This window comes from Apium graveolens, chromosome 4 (assembly GCF_009905375.1).
Source record: "Apium graveolens cultivar Ventura chromosome 4, ASM990537v1, whole genome shotgun sequence".
Lineage (NCBI taxonomy): Eukaryota > Viridiplantae > Streptophyta > Magnoliopsida > Apiales > Apiaceae > Apium > Apium graveolens.
In genome coordinates, this window is record NC_133650.1 from 316478016 (window position 1) to 316495007 (window position 16992).

At 38.5% G+C, this 16992-nt stretch overlaps 1 pseudogene; it reads left to right on the forward strand.

Annotated features, from left to right (window-relative positions):
* Window positions 1-580: 580 nt before the first annotated feature.
* Window positions 581-14074, forward strand: LOC141720313 (putative Histone-lysine N-methyltransferase ATXR5; annotated as a pseudogene).
* The last annotated feature ends 2918 nt before the right edge of the window (window positions 14075-16992 follow it).

Here is a 16992-nt window from a genome sequence, read left to right on the forward strand (position 1 = left end):
AATCTTGTAATTTAAATGTGAATTGGAGTTTACATTTTACATCATTTCTCTCTTGGAAAAAAAGACTTTTTGAGAAAAAAAACTCGTACCTTCACCTATTAAATTAAATATTATTTACTTGAAAATAGTTAATTTTTTGAAACATGTAAATTTATGATGATATATAGAGGGTGTGCATATTGTGTATTGAGAGTGCTAAATTTGATAAATTTGCTTCACACATATCATTTTTTGGAATAACAATTCAATTAAAATAATAATTGACAAAATACATTTAATATTATCAAGTATTATAAAATATTGTAGAATTATTATTAAAACTACAATGATATATGTTGAAAAAAAAGATAGTGTGTAAATTACTAAAATATATATTGATAACGGCTATATTGGTAACAGCTATATTGCTAACCGCTAAACCCTAGAAAACTCAGCTCCTAGAAAACTCAGCCCCTAGAAAACTCCCCCTGTATTGTATCTATAAATCCCTTTTCACAAGCCCTCTCCCTATCAACATCTTCAATTACAAAAATCCCCAATTACAAAACACAAGCTCAGACATTTCACAACAGATCTGAAGATGTCTTCATTCAACACACCTATAGCTTCCCAACCCAACCACCCCCCACATTCTCAACCCAACCACCTCCCACAGTTTCCACCTAAGAAGGTCCCGCGTGTGCACAAGTTTAGGTCACTGGCCGATTTATATCAGGCCACAAAACAAGTTAATATACCAGTCGATTCTCGGCCCCATCTTCCCAACATCTCCGGCCCCCCAGTCCACCCAAAAGAGAAATATATAGAAGATCTCCTGAAGGCAACCATAGTTGTTGTGGCTCCACATATTTATTATAATGAGCTCACATGTAAGATATGTGGATTTGGGGACAAAGAGGACCAAATATTGATATGTGATGATTGTGATAATGGGTTTCATATGAAGTGTCTGAGACCGGCTGTTCTTGAAATTCCCCCTGAAAACTGGTATTGTGATGGTTGCCGCAGTAAGCACCCAGAAGGTATCTGTCACTCTACTTCATTACATTTTATGTTTGTGCGGGTCCTAATAAAATTAATATCTAAGTTTTAGTCGCACTGATCTGAAATACAAGTTAGTAATAATTGTTGTGACCTAAGTGTTGATTTGAGATTACAATTGTTACAATTGTTAATAAACCATTGGTTGTAGAATTCTGATTTCAAACTAAAGGCAGATGATAATAATAGTTTGAAATTTTAATATATCTAAATGTAAATAAATTTTAGCTAAAATTCATTTATTATTATTATTATTATATTATTAAATTAAATATACAAATAAATGTAATTCACATAATTAAAATCTACACATTAAATGATAAATTTGTATTTTCAGTTTCAATAATGAAGAGTTTCTACTAAAAGAGGTAGAACTTTGTGTGTTTGTGAAAATTATAGAACTTGTGTAACTTTAAAAATCAAAGTAAGGTAAATAGGAAAAATGTGGTCCTGAATTTTTTTTTATTTAATTTTACAATTGGGAGTTCTTTTTAAATTTGATTTGATTATATTGCAGAATCAACCACAGATGGATCTAGTAAATCAAGGAAGAGGTATTTTGGGATTATAGCTAAATACATTTCACCGGAAGGTAAGATTTTATTATTTTTAAATCAAGTTATTGATCATTTTTGGAATTGTGTATATATATATATATATGTTGTTAATCTTTTATTATTGTTATTTAGTATATGAAGTGTTTTAATTTTAATTTTAATTTTTCTAATTTCCATATTATGTGACATAATTTTGCATTTTATCAATAGCATATTGTTTTATTAGTACTAATCTTGTCGAAAGCAAAAACAGACCATAAATCCCCCTAACTTCTTTGTAGCAGGTAGGGGCCTATTTCTCAAAGTTGTGTACATCATTTAAACTAACTAGGTACAACTAAAGATGTGCTAATTTTTCACATATACATTAAAAAAAATTGTTTCTTTACAAATGTAAATAATTGACATTTATCTTACTTGAGCTTTATTTAAAATATATTTAAAAATATAAACATGATTCATAATATTTTTTCTACTTATAGTTGTATTATAAATTACTTAGTTGTATTATGAATTATTGTAATGACCTCATATTTTTGAATCCATGCCACTAATATTTTAATATTTTGATAGCTATCTTATATATTGTTGATATTCTAGGTCCTCAAAAAAGGCGTAAACATTTGCCAAAAAAATATACAAAATTTCTTCCGTACGTTCCAGCAAATGATGTTGAGAGTAGGAACAGACAAATGGATTCTTTACGTTTTGCTCTGCAGAGTAAGAACGTAGCATTTAGTGATAAACTGACATACTCACATGACATGGCTCCTAAATCTGCTAATCAATCCAAGTATGAGGCAGATGACATCGAGGTATATACATTTTAAATTTATACTTGGTAATTATATGAGCACAACTTGTTTCCTTTGTTAAGTAATGTTCTTTTCTTTTCGAATTTATCTTAATTGAATGTGATAGGGATAAATAAGTCCTGATTTTATAATTAATGGGCTGCTAGGCCCAATATGAAGATGTATGATATTCAGACCAGAAAGGTTAAGCCTGATAGATCAGATCAGGTCTGGTCGAATAAAAATGGCCCAAAAGCCCTGATTATTAATTAATTTCGTAATTAATTAATAAGGGAAAAATCAGCTGTTGAGAAGAGTCCTGATAAGGATATAAATCCTTATAGATAAGCCTCAAGGGGACCTAAAAGGATAAGGAATCAGTTTCCTACTATCTAGGACTCCAAAGTCCATTCTAATTATGAGACTTGCCCATCAAGTCTCCTATACCAAGTCCAATTCAAGGACCACCAACATCTATATAAGGGGTCTCACCCCACAAATCAGAACTACGTTTTTTGGCTTGATTCTCTAATTCACAGAGATATGTAGGCATCTCGTAAAGGAAGAATTAAGCTACGAAGTACGAGAGCAGCCATTAAAGGCCTTGAGCTCCCGAATCTTAGTATTAAATACAGCAAGTAGTAACCTTAGCTTTTTATCCATAACATTTGGCGCCGTCTGTGGGAAAAACAACAACCATGGCGAGAACACGGAGAACAATTGGAGCTCTAAAGGAAGGAACACCATCAGAGACAACCCAGGTGATTTCATCAACCGTGGAGGTTCCTCCCCATTCAACTTATGCATCTACTCAGGGGGAAGCCCAGACAGGGGCAACTCAACCTCAGCCACAAGGGACAACTCCCCCGACTATTCAAGGTACGAATCCTCAAGTTCAACAAGTACATATACCTGTGAATTCTCGACCCGTCGGGTATGAATATTCAACTGTTATTACTACTAACCCCCCTTATGGGATGCCCCTTCACCCTGAGGTTGGAGGAAGCGGATATGCTGGGCGAAGTGAAGCACGAGGGCGGTCGCCCCCCTATATACGAGGTTTGGATCCTATCCCTGAGGATCGGGAATTTTCTGGTCCATACACTGAGAGAGACTCTGAATCTTCGGATGATGAAGTGGCCCCGAGAAGGAGGCGTCCTGGAAAAGAGCCAATGGCCGATGGAAGGCAACGCCCCCAAAGCACCCCAGGGGCGAATCCCCAAGAAGTGCAGGAAAAGATCAGGGCTCATGAGGCTGAAATCCAAAGGCTGAGGCGTGACTTGGAGGCTCACCAAGCCACCAGAACCCACATACCTCCTAGGGGGAGAAATCCTCCTCCTATCATAGACCTGGATGGTCCGGTAAGAAGAAGGGCTGCTGTCCCAAGAACTGATCCAAGCAATCTCCTTCCCCTTGGAGATCCTGATGATCCAACTCCACCCTTCACAGAAGAGATAATGAATGCCCATATCTCAAGGAAATTCAAGATGCCCACTATCAAAGCCTATGATGGCACGGGAGACCCCGCTAATCATGTTAGCACATTCTCTAATGCACTACTGCTGCAACCCGTGAACGATGCTATAAAATGTCGGGCCTTTTCTCAAACCCTGTCGGGTATGGCTCAAAGATGGTACAGTCGCCTACCCCCAAATTCTATTGGATCATTCAGAGAATTAAGTCAGGCTTTTATTAAGCAATTCATCAGTGGAAGAGTCCATGAGAAAAGTTCAGCATCTCTTATGAGTCTTGTGCAGGGAGCTAAGGAATCCTTAAGAGATTACCTGAATCGTTTTACAAAGGAGGCTTTAAAAGTCCCAGACCTTGATGATAAGGTAGCCATGATAGCACTGCAACAAGGAACTAGGGATGAGTTTTTCAAGATGTCTTTGGCCAAACGACCCCCTGAGAGCATGTTGCAGCTCCAAGAGAGGGCAGGGAAGTATATCAAGGTTGAAGAAAGTATGAGGAAGACCGTAGTAAGTAATGAGCCCACTGGAGGCAAGAAATGAAAAACTGATTTGGAGTATATCGCTAAGGATAAATATCCTAGAACTGAACAAAACCCTGATTCAACCCCCAAGAAGGGAGGACCTGGGCAAAAGTTCACTGAATACGCTAAGCTGAATGCTCCCAGAAGTCAGATTTTGATGGAGATTGAGAAAGACAGAGATATTCGCTGGCCTAAGCCCTTGAAGGCTAATCCCGCCAAGCTAGATAAGGGCAAGTATTGCAGGTTTCACAAAGATGTTGGCCATGACACCGATGAGTGTAGACAGTTGAAAGATGAAATTGAGTTTTTGATTCGAAAAGGAAGATTGAACAAGTATACTGGAGATGGAGGAGACAGAAATAATAATGGAAGGAAGAACTTTGAAGATCGTAGGAGGGACCAAGATGATCAGGGGCGGAATCCCCAACCTAGAGGACCAGTTATAAACACCATTTATGGAGGGCCGAGACCTCGAGGGCCTGTGATAAACACGATCTTTGGAGGTCCAACTGCTGCTGGATTGTCCAAAAATTCCAGAAAGGCATATACTAGAGAGGTTATGCATATTGTTGGAGAAGCCCCGAAGAGGGCCAGGACAGAAGTAACATTGGCTTTTGATGATTCCGACCTAGAGGGTGTGAAGTTTCCCCATGACGACCCGCTGGTCATAACGCCGATAATAGGAAATAGCCCGGTTAAGAGGGTCCTTGTGGATAATGGTGCTTCTGTGGATATCTTGCTCCACGACACCTTTCTAAGGATGGGGTATAACGACTCCCAGTTAACACCAACCGACATGCCGATATATGGATTTGCTGGAGTAGAATGTCCTGTGGAAGGGATAATCAAGTTGCCAACCACCATAGGTACGGAGCCAAGGCAAGCAACGCAGATGCTGGATTTCGTAGTGGTAAAGGCTAGTTCAACCTATAATGCTATCATGGGGAGAACAGGGATACATGCCTTCAAGGCAGTCCCCTCTTCCTAGCATTCAGTCATGAAGTTTCCCACCCGAAACGGGATTGGAGAAGAGAGAGGGGATCAAAAAATGGCTAGAAGCTGTTATGTGGCCTCTTTGAGGGCAGATGGAGTCGGGGGGCAGGTTCTTCCTATTGAAGATATGGATGTTCGAGAAAATGATGAGAATAGAGGAAGGCCAGCAGAAGAATTGGTTTCGGTTCCTTTAGATCCCAAGAATCCTGAGAGGATGACTTTCATTGGAGCTACATTAGAGGAGCCCCTTAGAGGGAAGTTAGTGAAATTTTTGCAAGAAAATAGTGATGTGTTTGCATGGTCAGCAGCTGATATGCCAGGCATAGACCCGGAGTTAATTACTCACAAGTTAAACGTGGATCCAAGCCGGAAGACAGTGAAACAAAAGAAAAGAAATTTTGCCCCGGAAAGACAAGAGGCTATAAAGCAGGAAGTGGAAAAGCTCTTAGAGGCTGGTTTCATTGAGGAGATTCAATTTCCGGAGTGGTTAGCAAACCCTGTAATGGTGAAGAAGGCTAATGGAAAGTGGAGGATGTGTATAGACTTCACCGATCTGAATGATGCATGCCCCAAAGACTGTTTTCCGCTGCCTAGAATTGATACTTTGATTGATGCCACCGCTGGACATGAAATGCTGAGTTTCATGGATGGGTTTAGCGGATACAACCAGATCAAAATGCATAAGGATGACATTCCAAAGGTATCATTTATCACTGACTTTGGTGTTTATTGTTATCTTGTTATGGCGTTTGGTCTCAAGAATGCAGGAGCCACCTATCAAAGGTTGGTGAATAAAATTTTTAAGGATCTTATTGGGAAGACTATGGAAGTCTATGTTGATGACATGCTAGTCAAGAGTCTAGTAAAGACTGATCATATAACCCATTTGAGGGAAGCTTTTGAGGTCCTGAGGTACCACAAGATGATATTGAATCCTACAAAGTGTGCTTTCGGAGTAGGATCTGGAAAATTCTTGGGATTGATGGTCTCAAAGAGGGGAATTGAGGCTAACCCCGATAAAATAAAGGCAATCCTGGACATGGAACCCCCAAAAACTGTCAAGGATGTTCAGAAACTCACAGGAAGGGTTGCTGCGCTAGGACGATTCATCTCCAAGTCAGGAGACAAGTGCTTGTCATTCTTCAAGTCATTAAAGAACATTAAAGACTTTGTATGGAGTGAGGAAAATCAGAAGGCATTTGAAGAGTTAAAGAAGTATATGGGCCAGGCCCCGTTGTTGGCCAAGCCAGTTCTGGGTGAAGTTTTATTCTTGTACTTGGCTGTTTCAGAAAGCGCCTTGAGCGCGGTGTTGGTTAAGGAGGAACTGAAAGTCCAGAAACCCGTATACTATGTCAGCAAAATTTTGCATGGTGCTGAGTGGAATTATTCAGCCATTGAGAAATTCGCTTTAGCCTTGGTAATGGCTTCAAGAAAGCTGCGTCCTTATTTTCAAGCTCACCAAATTGAAGTGCTAACAAATCAGCCACTGAGAAATATCATTCACAGTCCCAAGGCAAGTGGGAGACTGATTAAGTGGGCAATAGAGTTGGGAGAGTTCGATCTCAAGTATAAGCCACGTATGGCCATAAAAGCCCAGGCACTAGCTGACTTCGTGGTGGAATGTACCATACCCAACCAAGAAGTCGGGGGGCAGGAAGATACCATACCTCAAGACAAGGGAGTCGACAATAGGGACAAGGAGAAAGAATATTGGGTTCTCTATTTTGATGGAGCATCAAAAACAAATTCCAGTGGAGCAGGGTTGGTTTTGCAAAGCCCTGATGGATTCTTAATTGAGTATGCCATGAAGCTAGACTTCCCAACCACAAACAATGAGGCAGAGTATGAAGCCCTGATTGCTGGCCTTGGTCTAGCTGGGACACTTAGAGTCAAAAACTTAAAGGTCCGTGGAGACTCGAAGTTGATCATATCCCAGGTAAAGGGAGAATTTGAAGCAAGGGATGATACGATGGCTAAGTATGTTCGCCTAGTAAGGGCTGTGATGACCCAATTTAATGAATGCCATGTTGAACACATTCCAAGGGAAGAAAATGCTAAAGCAGATGCGCTATCAAAGTTTGCTTCATCTGAGATTGAAGAAAGTTCAGGAAGTGTGTACTTCCGTGTTTTGAAGACACGAAGCATAGATGTTAAGCTTGTGGCTCCCGTAGGCTTGGGAACATCATGAATTGATCCCATCAAGGCTCACATTCAGACCGGTTGGTTGCTAAGCGATGCAATTGAGGCACGGAAGTTAACTGTTCGAGCACTAAGGTACTCTTTGATAGATGGGATTCTATATAAAGGTCTTTCGTGGTTCCTTACTTGAGGTGTCTCAGGCCCGATGAGGCACGCTTAGCTCTTGAGGAAGTGCATGGAGGTATTTGTGGGCAACACTTGGGGGGCAGGGCCTTGGCTCATAAGATAACTCGTTTAGGCTTCTATTGGCCAGAAATGATGGCTGATGCCAAAGAATATGTAAAGAAGTGTGACCGCTGTCAGAAGCATGCACCAATTGTTAGACAACCCCCTGAGATGATGACCTCTATCAACTCGCCTATTCCCTTTGCCATGTGGGGGATGGATATTCTAGGGTCTTTTCCTATGGCCACGGCACAAAGGAAATTTCTGATTGTAGCCATTGATTATTTCACCAAGTGGATTGAAGCCAAACCCTTGGCCAAAATCACTACTAAGCAGGTTGCACAATTCCTGTGGGAAAACATTATGTGCCGATATGGAATTCCCCGTATCCTTGTCACTGACAATGGAACACAATTCAACAATGAGGAATTCAAGAAGTATTGTGAAGAAAATGAAATCGAGTTACGATTCACCTCTGTGGCTCACCCGCAAGCCAATGGACAAGCAGAGGTAGCAAATCGGATAATCCTGGATGGACTAAAGAAGAGGATCGAGAAGTCAAGAAATAATTGGGTAGATGAGATACTTCCAATATTATGGGCCTACAGGACTACTTGTAGAGTCACGACAGATGCAACTCCTTTCATGTTGGCATATGGGGCGGAAGCAGTAGTTCCCGTGGAGATATCACATTCCTCTCCAAGGATTCAGGCTTTCGATGAGAAAGAAAATGAGGAAGGGCAGAGATTAGCCCTGGATTTAATTGATGAAGTGCGAGACAAAGCACATGCAAAGATAGTAGAATATCAGAAAAAAGCTTCATTCTACTACAACCTAAGGGTTAAAGAAAGGTTTTTTAAACAAGGAGATCTAATCTTGAGGAAGATAGAAGCATCTGGTGTAGGACAAAAAGGGAAGCTTGCCTCGAATTGGGAAGGGCCGTACAGAGTCAAGAGTGTTCAAGGTAGAGGAACCTACAAGCTAGAGACTATGGATGGTTTTGAAGTCCCGAGAACTTGGCATGCACAAAACCTGAAGGTTTACTATGTGTAGGGAAGCCGGATACGATTCTCACTCGTCAGGATGGCGAGTAGGTTGAAAAGCACCTTGAAGCTTTGCTTGCTTACGATTTATATGTTTTAGCCTTATTACGAAATTTATTAAGACTTGTGTAAGGGACGAATCCCAGACAATTTTATGAAATTCATAAGTTCTTCAAAGTATGTTTGTGGCCTAACAAATAAAAATCAAATGCATGGATGCAAGCATAAAAGGTGATAAATGAAATAGATCTTATAGATGTTACAAAAGTTTGATAAATAAAGTCTCGAAAATAAAAAAAGCCACGCAGGACTGAAAAAGCTCTAAGGAGCTGAAGTACCCTCGGCATCCATATCATCGTCCTCTCCACTCTCGCTGGATGTTTCTGTCGTCTCGGAGGAGGAGGAAGAGTTGTCGTCCTCAGCAGGTCTGGAAGAAGACTCGGGAGGAGGAAGGAGTGGATCCTGAGGAACATGGTCCGAGACAACTACTCGGGTACGAAACCTCTGTAGCAAAGCCTCGTCATTAGGGCAGATGTAGTCCGCCGGGTTAATATCAGGACAAGCCTCGTTCACGGTCCCAAGGGTCGTGTCCCAACCAGTCCTAAAAAACTCGGGAAAGACTGAATCATCCCTAATCCTCATGGATTGGGCAAACTCCTCCGAGTCCAGATAGTTGTCTATAGCTTTATCCTTCTCCGCCCGAAGTACCACCAGCTCGGCGTTAGACTCTCCGAGTTCTTCCTCCTTGCGCTTGAGCTTCTTCTCCAGGGTAGCATACTTCTTCTGTTGCCTCCTGAGGGAATTATCGGCCTTATCAGAAGCCCGCTTCCATGATTCGGCTTGCCTCACAGCGCCTTGAAAATAGGCGTTAGACTGAAACAAAGCAATTAACAAAGTATAAGGCAATGCTACAAGAACGAAAAATAAGTTCAAAAAAAGAGAAGGCATACCGAAGCCAGAGACTGAGCTCCCATGAGCTTGATCCTCTCAAGATCAGGGGTGGCCACCATATCAGTAAAATCCTTGGGGGTCACGCTATGGTAAGACCAATCCCAAGCATGTTTCGTGGAACCAACTACGGTGTCCCCTCGGCGGAATCCCCAGAGAGGCTGAAAGGCGCCTGTGGCAGCAGCAGTAGGGGCAGCAGCAGTGATAGGAGTACCATGGCCTCCAGCTCCTTCAGTTGAGGCCTCCCCTATAGGCTCTTTGTGCTTCTTCAAAAAGATAGGCTCCGTGGCCTTTTCCCGGGTGTCTAGGCCTGCGAGCCGAGCTTTCTTCATCCTAGCTGTTTCCTCAACCAAAGGAACATTGTCCTCGTTAATCTCCTTAGCAGCTGAAACAAAGCAAAGGACAAAATAAGTGAAGTTAATAATGCATGAAATGAAGTAAAATTGAGAAGGGAAGAAAAATACCCTGTTGAGAAACAGAGGATAGTCCCACATGAATCAGGGAAAACTCCTCTAAGAGAGTCCAGCTGGTGGTCGTGCCATCATCCTGAGTAAGCCCATTATAAATAATAGTTTCTTCAGGAGTTAAGTGAATGGATTTGAGGCTACCATCACTGACCTTCCCAAAGGAAGATCGAAAAAGTGTGCCCCAGTCACCATTCTCCCAACGTAACCCGACGAAACTATTCCTCCAATTTTGATTATTATCAGGAATAGAGGCACTGTTAAAAATATGTTGCTTTTGGGCCTTTGCTTGACATAGACCCAACCGCAGTTATTGGAAGAACTATTGTAACACTGAAAGACTTTCCTAAAAACAGCTACAGAAAGAGGAAAGCCCTCCCTAAGACAGCAGACCATAAAACATAGAATGTTCCTCCAGGCGTTTGGAGGAAGCTGACACGGGTTGATTTGTAAATCAGCCAAAAGATGAGGAATGAAGGGGTGAAAAGGAAACCTAAGCCGAGCATTGAGGGCATCTGTGTAAATGAAGAGAGTATCGGGTCTCCAGTGGCAAGTACGATCACCACCAGAGACTGGAACTAATCTAAGAGGAGGAAGAACGTTATAACGAGCATTTAGTTTATTGAAATCTATGTTGTGCCAAGTATTACAATGATTAAAAGAGTCGAGATGTGCAGTGGAGGGATATTCATCCCCCCTAGTGTTAATCATATCAATTAAAGACATATATGAAGAGCGGATCTCGATATCCTTACCTCGTTTTGAAGCCGAGGCTATCTTGGCCGCCCTCTCAGAACTCTTGTCAGCCATTAGTAAAGCTGGGAAAAGCCTGGAAACTGTGGAAGGAAGGAGGCTGAAAGCTAGGGAAGGAAGGTTGAGAGAGTAGGAAGTTGGAAGGAATGAGGAGTGAAGAGTGTGAGTAGGAACACTCCCCCCACCCACCTTTATATAGCCAAAGAAGAGGTGGTTTGGGCCTCAAAAAGCCCATTTGGGCCCAACAAAGAGAAGGTTCTGGAAAATCCTGGAAAAAACTGGAAAGAGTAAAGAATTTTAAATTTTCAAAGATTCTAGAAGAATCCAGAAAAACCTTAGAAGAAAGAACCTGGAATTTGGACTTAGAGATAAGGCCCAATTTTATAAGAATCTTGGAAAATCCAAGTGTGTAGGGCTAAAAAGGCCCAGAGCTAAGGCCCAGGTATAAAAGCCCTGTTTGAGGCCCTAATATCTTTTTGAGTGGGCCCAAAGATTAGCCCAATAAAACCAGCCCAGAAAAGGGCCCAAATAGTTAAAAATCAAAGGCCCAAAAAGGAAAAACCCACTGAATGGTTGGCCCAAAAGAATCTAGGCCCAAATCAAAAAAAGAGAGAGTCCAGCCCAAACATATGGCCCAACTTCAAGATAAAAGGATATGAAAATGATCATTTCTTACTCATTCGACTAGAAATCAAATAAAAACCCTGGTCGAATCAATCCTGCTCAAAAAAGCTTCGATCAAGGCACAATATGGAGGTTAATTCGGTCAAGAAAAGAATCCTGACCAAAAATTCCTGATCGAAAAAGGAAGAAAAGAATATTTTGTTTCATTCGACCAGAATGCCTGAATGATTTCTGACCTTTTTTCCTGACCCTGTCGACCAGGAAGCAAGGTAAAAACCTGGTCGAATAGAACCTGCCCGAATTTTTGTCGATCTGGGCTTAAAAGAAAGGCTAAATCGGTCAAAAAATGTATTCTGACCGAAAATCCTAGTCGAAGATTTCTGTTCAAAAAAAAAAAAAAGGAAAAAATCCTGGCCGAAATTCGACCAGGACTTCTGCTCGAAACACTCCTGCTCGAAAAGCTGTCGACCAGGGCAATATGGGGGTTAATTCGACCAGGATCCTGGTCGAATGGATTCCTGGTCGAAAATTATATAAAAGAAAAAAAAAGAAAAAAAAAAAGAAAAGGAAGAAAAATCCTGGAAAATCACAAAAAAAAATAAGGAAATTCCTTAAATAATTTCTGAAAAATATTAATATTTTCAGAAATAAGGAATAAATCCAGAAAATTAGGATAAATCCCAGAAATTAAGGGAAAAATCCAGAAAAATTAGGATAAATCCCAGAAATTAAGGGAAAAATCCAGAAAATTAGGATAAATCCCAGAAATTAAGGGAAAAATCCAGAAAAATTAGGATAAATCCCAGAAATTAAGGGAAAAATCCCAGAAATTAAGGGAAAAATCCAGAAAATTAGGATAAATCCCAGAAATTAAGGGAAAAATCCAGAAAAATTAGGATAAATCCCAGAAATTAAGGGAAAAATCCATAAAATTAGGGAAAAATCCAGAAGATTAGGATAAATCCCAGAAATTAAGGGAAAAATCCAGAAAATTAGGGAAAAATCCAGAAGATTAGGATAAATCCCAGAAATTAGGGAAAAATCCCAGAAAATTAGGGAAAATTCCAGAAAATTAGGGAAAAATTCCTGGAAATTAAGATAATTTCTGAATAAAAGGAAGATTCGTTGTAAATGTGTAGGTCGCTCCACACTTTACGCAAAAACGAAACCCTGTAAGGGAACGAATAGATTTAACTTCTGCGAAACCTAATCAATGTTTCCCAAAAGTTGGGGGGCAAATGATAGGGATAAATAAGTCCTGATTTTATAATTAATGGGCTGCTAGGCCCAATATGAAGATGTATGATATTCAGACCAGAAAGGTTAAGCCTGATGGATCAGATCAGGTCTGGTCGAATAAAAATGGCCCAAAAGCCCTGATTATTAATTAATTTCGTAATTAATTAATAAGGGAAAAATCAGCTGTTGAGAAGAGTCCTGATAAGGATATAAATCCTTATAGATAAGCCTCAAGGGGACCTAAAAGGATAAGGAATCAGTTTCCTACTATCTAGGACTCCAAAGTCCATTCTAATTATGAGACTTGCCCATCAAGTCTCCTATACCAAGTCCAATTCAAGGACCACCAACATCTATATAAGGGGTCTCACCCCACAAATCAGAACTACGTTTTTTAGCTTGATTCTCTAATTCACAGAGATACGTAGGCATCTCGTAAAGGCAGAATTAAGCTACGAAGTACGAGAGCAGCCATTAAAGGCCTTGAGCTCCCGAATCTTAGTATTAAATACAGCAAGTAGTAACCTTAGCTTTTTATCCATAACAGAATGCACATTGTATTTAATGTTATATTTCTTATATGGTTAGGAACTATCTACAGAAGATTACATAACAATAAAGAAATGTAAAGCAATGATGAAAGAAGGAAAATGTCCTCCTCTTAAAGTTGTTTTTGATGAAGTGGAAGGGTATAAAACATATTTCATAGATTAATTGGGTTTTGTTATTAATTATACAGATAGAATGTATATTAATTATGCATTTTTGCATTTCCGGGTACAAAGTTGAAGCAGATGGTCCAATCAAAGCCATGACTTTTCTTGCTGAGTATACAGGAGATGTAGATTTTGTGAGGAATCGGAGAGATGATGAGAATTTTGATAGCTTTATGACCCTCCTTACTTACAGAGACTCAGAAGAAGAAGATGGTCTCTTTATTTGCCCTGACAAGCGGGGAAATATAGCTCGCTTCATCAGTGGCATTAACAACCATTCTGCGTAAGTATTTATGTGGTTCATACCCTTTAATTCTATATTTTTCATTGTCTAGAAAATATGGATACCCATACCAAAATATTGACTAGTGCTGTAAAAATACAGGGAGGGAAGAAAGAAGAAAAACCTCAAATCTGTGAGGTACAATGTTCGTGGTAAATGTCATGTTTATCTTATCGCTCTTCGTAATATAAAAAAGGGAGAACGACTTTGTTACGATTATAATGGACAAGATAATGGATATGATACACAACATTTTATTTAGGAGGCATCGTAGGAATGAACATTTTTTTACCAATGTACTCATTCTTCATATTTGTTATTTTGTTATATATTTTAGTAAGGCTAAATGACTTATAATACATGTAGTTATTGATATGTAGTTTCACATTAATGACTTATAATAGTTACAAATTTTAGTATCTGCAATGAATAGAATAAATTTGTAACAACTAAATCAAGAGATTACATAATATATTTTGAAACCACTGTATTGTATAAGTCACATATAAAACATTAAGAAAGTGCCACAACCTCTCCAGCATTACACACATGTAACCTACATTCGGGAGCTAATCCACAGTTTCCTTTTTCACCACCATGAAGAAACTGCAAGTAATTATTTTTTAGAAAAATTGTAATTTTATTCTCTAACCCCTAAAACTCATAATCTAATCAACTTCCATAAATTTGTTTTCTCCAAACATAGAATTATGTTCCTTCCTCTTGCAAGTTTATATATTTATATATATATTCTTGTTCATTTGACACATAAAATCATAAATTTTTGAAGATCAGTTTTATGCATAGGGGCAAGTTTACTCACAAAAGTACTTAACATGTTTTATATTGTATTAAATAAGTGATAAATTTGACACTGAGTCAAACTTTGTGAGCTCCTTCATAAGTTTGATACCATATTAAGTAAAGAATTCATTTTAAAACTATAAAGTGTTAAAATTAGAAGGCCTAATAAAAATGAATTTATATTACAGTCTAACAATGGTAAGTGTTCATGTAGTTTTCATAGTCCATTGGTGTAGCACCTGCCTATACTTCCAAGAAAATTACAAATCAAATTTTATTATAATAAAGAGCAACTTCAACAAATTTCTAAAACTTTATGTGAAATATATATATATATATATACTTAGTCCTCTAAGATACAAAACTTGTCTGATTCCAAGCAATATCTAGTTTTCTACGTCCTAACTTATTTTTTAATAATCAAATTTACTTGTGAATTGGGGGAGAGAGAAATGAAGCTATCAAAAAGTAAAAAGTAAGTGATATGTACTAGTTAGGGAAGATATCACACTACACGAAACACACAATACAAGAAATATGGCTTTTTTGACCAGCTTATTTCGACCAACTCAAAATAATGACAAGAAATGACCGTGCAGAAATATCGGTCGGAATTTAAAACACAATAATGACCTAAAGATAATGGCGATCAGTATATGTGTATTACCGACCACTTATTCTGACCACGGTCAAAGGTTGTCAAATATTTTTTACTCTTGCTCATGTGGTGTCTAGATCAAACAAAATTCTGATCAAGTAAATTGAATGTTGTTCGGTCGATAAATGTAAAAGTCAAACCTTGTTGAATAACCGTTAAACTGATCTACACATCAGCTAACTTCGACCAGTATACCAATCGGGTGTTGGTCGGTTTTTCTCGGGTGAAAAAGATGATCTTTAATTTTCTCTGCAGTTATCAGAAAATGAAGTGTTTATGTTTTTTGACCGATTATGGTTATATATACATGCATATGATCTATTTACTTATAGTTTATATCATCTTTTGATTTTGTTTCAAAATTTATAAGTTAATCTTGAGGTATATTGCATACACACACATATATATTGATGATGGTTATAAGTGTGTGTGTTCATGCGCGCATGTCTTTATGTATAAATATGGAGTATATATGTGATCTAACATATTTTGTTTGTATTTTTTATAAATGTAGGCATGGATGCGAAAGATCGTTTCTACAGGGAAGTCGTCCGGTAACTCACCGAAGCGAAGGAAAACTTATCAAAGCTTGAACAAAAGATGTAGGAGAAGAAGATCAAAAATCAACTAATTTATGAGATGGACAAGTGTGGGATCAGGATGGAGGAATTTGAAGAGCAATTGAAGGTGATCGAGTATTTAAAGATGACTTACATCCATATTAGAGAATGTTGAATGTTGTTTTTTTTTGTTTTAATTATGTTAATTTATTCGGTGTAGGTATGAACTGCGATTTAATTTTTTTTGGATTGTAAATTGTGAACAATGGATTTAATTATTGGTTTTTTATTTGAAATTTAAAAATTTTCCTGATAGCTTTAAAACTATCGGGCAAATTTTTAAGACATGATATAACCAATACCGACCAACTATTACAACTGATCTACTTAATCATGACCGATTGTGGCTTTTCTTGGGATTTATGTGAACAATGACTATATTCATCGTATATCGATCGAACTCATACAATACGGTCGATATCAGCCAGTCATTTCTATTTTTTAATCTAACATATCATCTGACTCTATACCAACCACATTGGTCGGTAATTACACAGACAAATTTACCGACTGAGGCAACAGTCGGTAATATTTATCTATTGCGACCAACTTTAGGACCAAACATGATTGCAATTAGACATATTAAATTTTTCAACCAACCTATTTGATTGATTGGTGTGAGATATAATATTTTAATCACATAAAAGTTCGGAAACTGACCAATGGGGTTGCTTTGGAGGTTTTCCAATTATTTTTGCTTTTAGTACTTCTTGACGTCATTTTTTGTATAAGTTTAAGCTATTTACACACACAGACATATATATATATTCCTCTATAGCTTGAGATATCTACACTCTTTCCCTTTTAATCTTCATCCAACTTTGTAGCTGTAGATATGGGCGTAGATGCAGGTGAACAATCAACCATACCAAACTTTTTCAACAAATCTTTGATATACTTAGTGTAGTTGATGAAGATTCCATCACTTCTTTGACTGACTTGAATTTCAAGAAAGTAACTCAATATCCCCACCATACTCATTTCATATTCACTCTGCATAAGCTTAGAGAATCTTTGGCAAAACTTTTCATTTGTAGAACCAAAGATAATATCATCTACATAGATCTGAACTATGATCATATCATGACCATGCTTCTT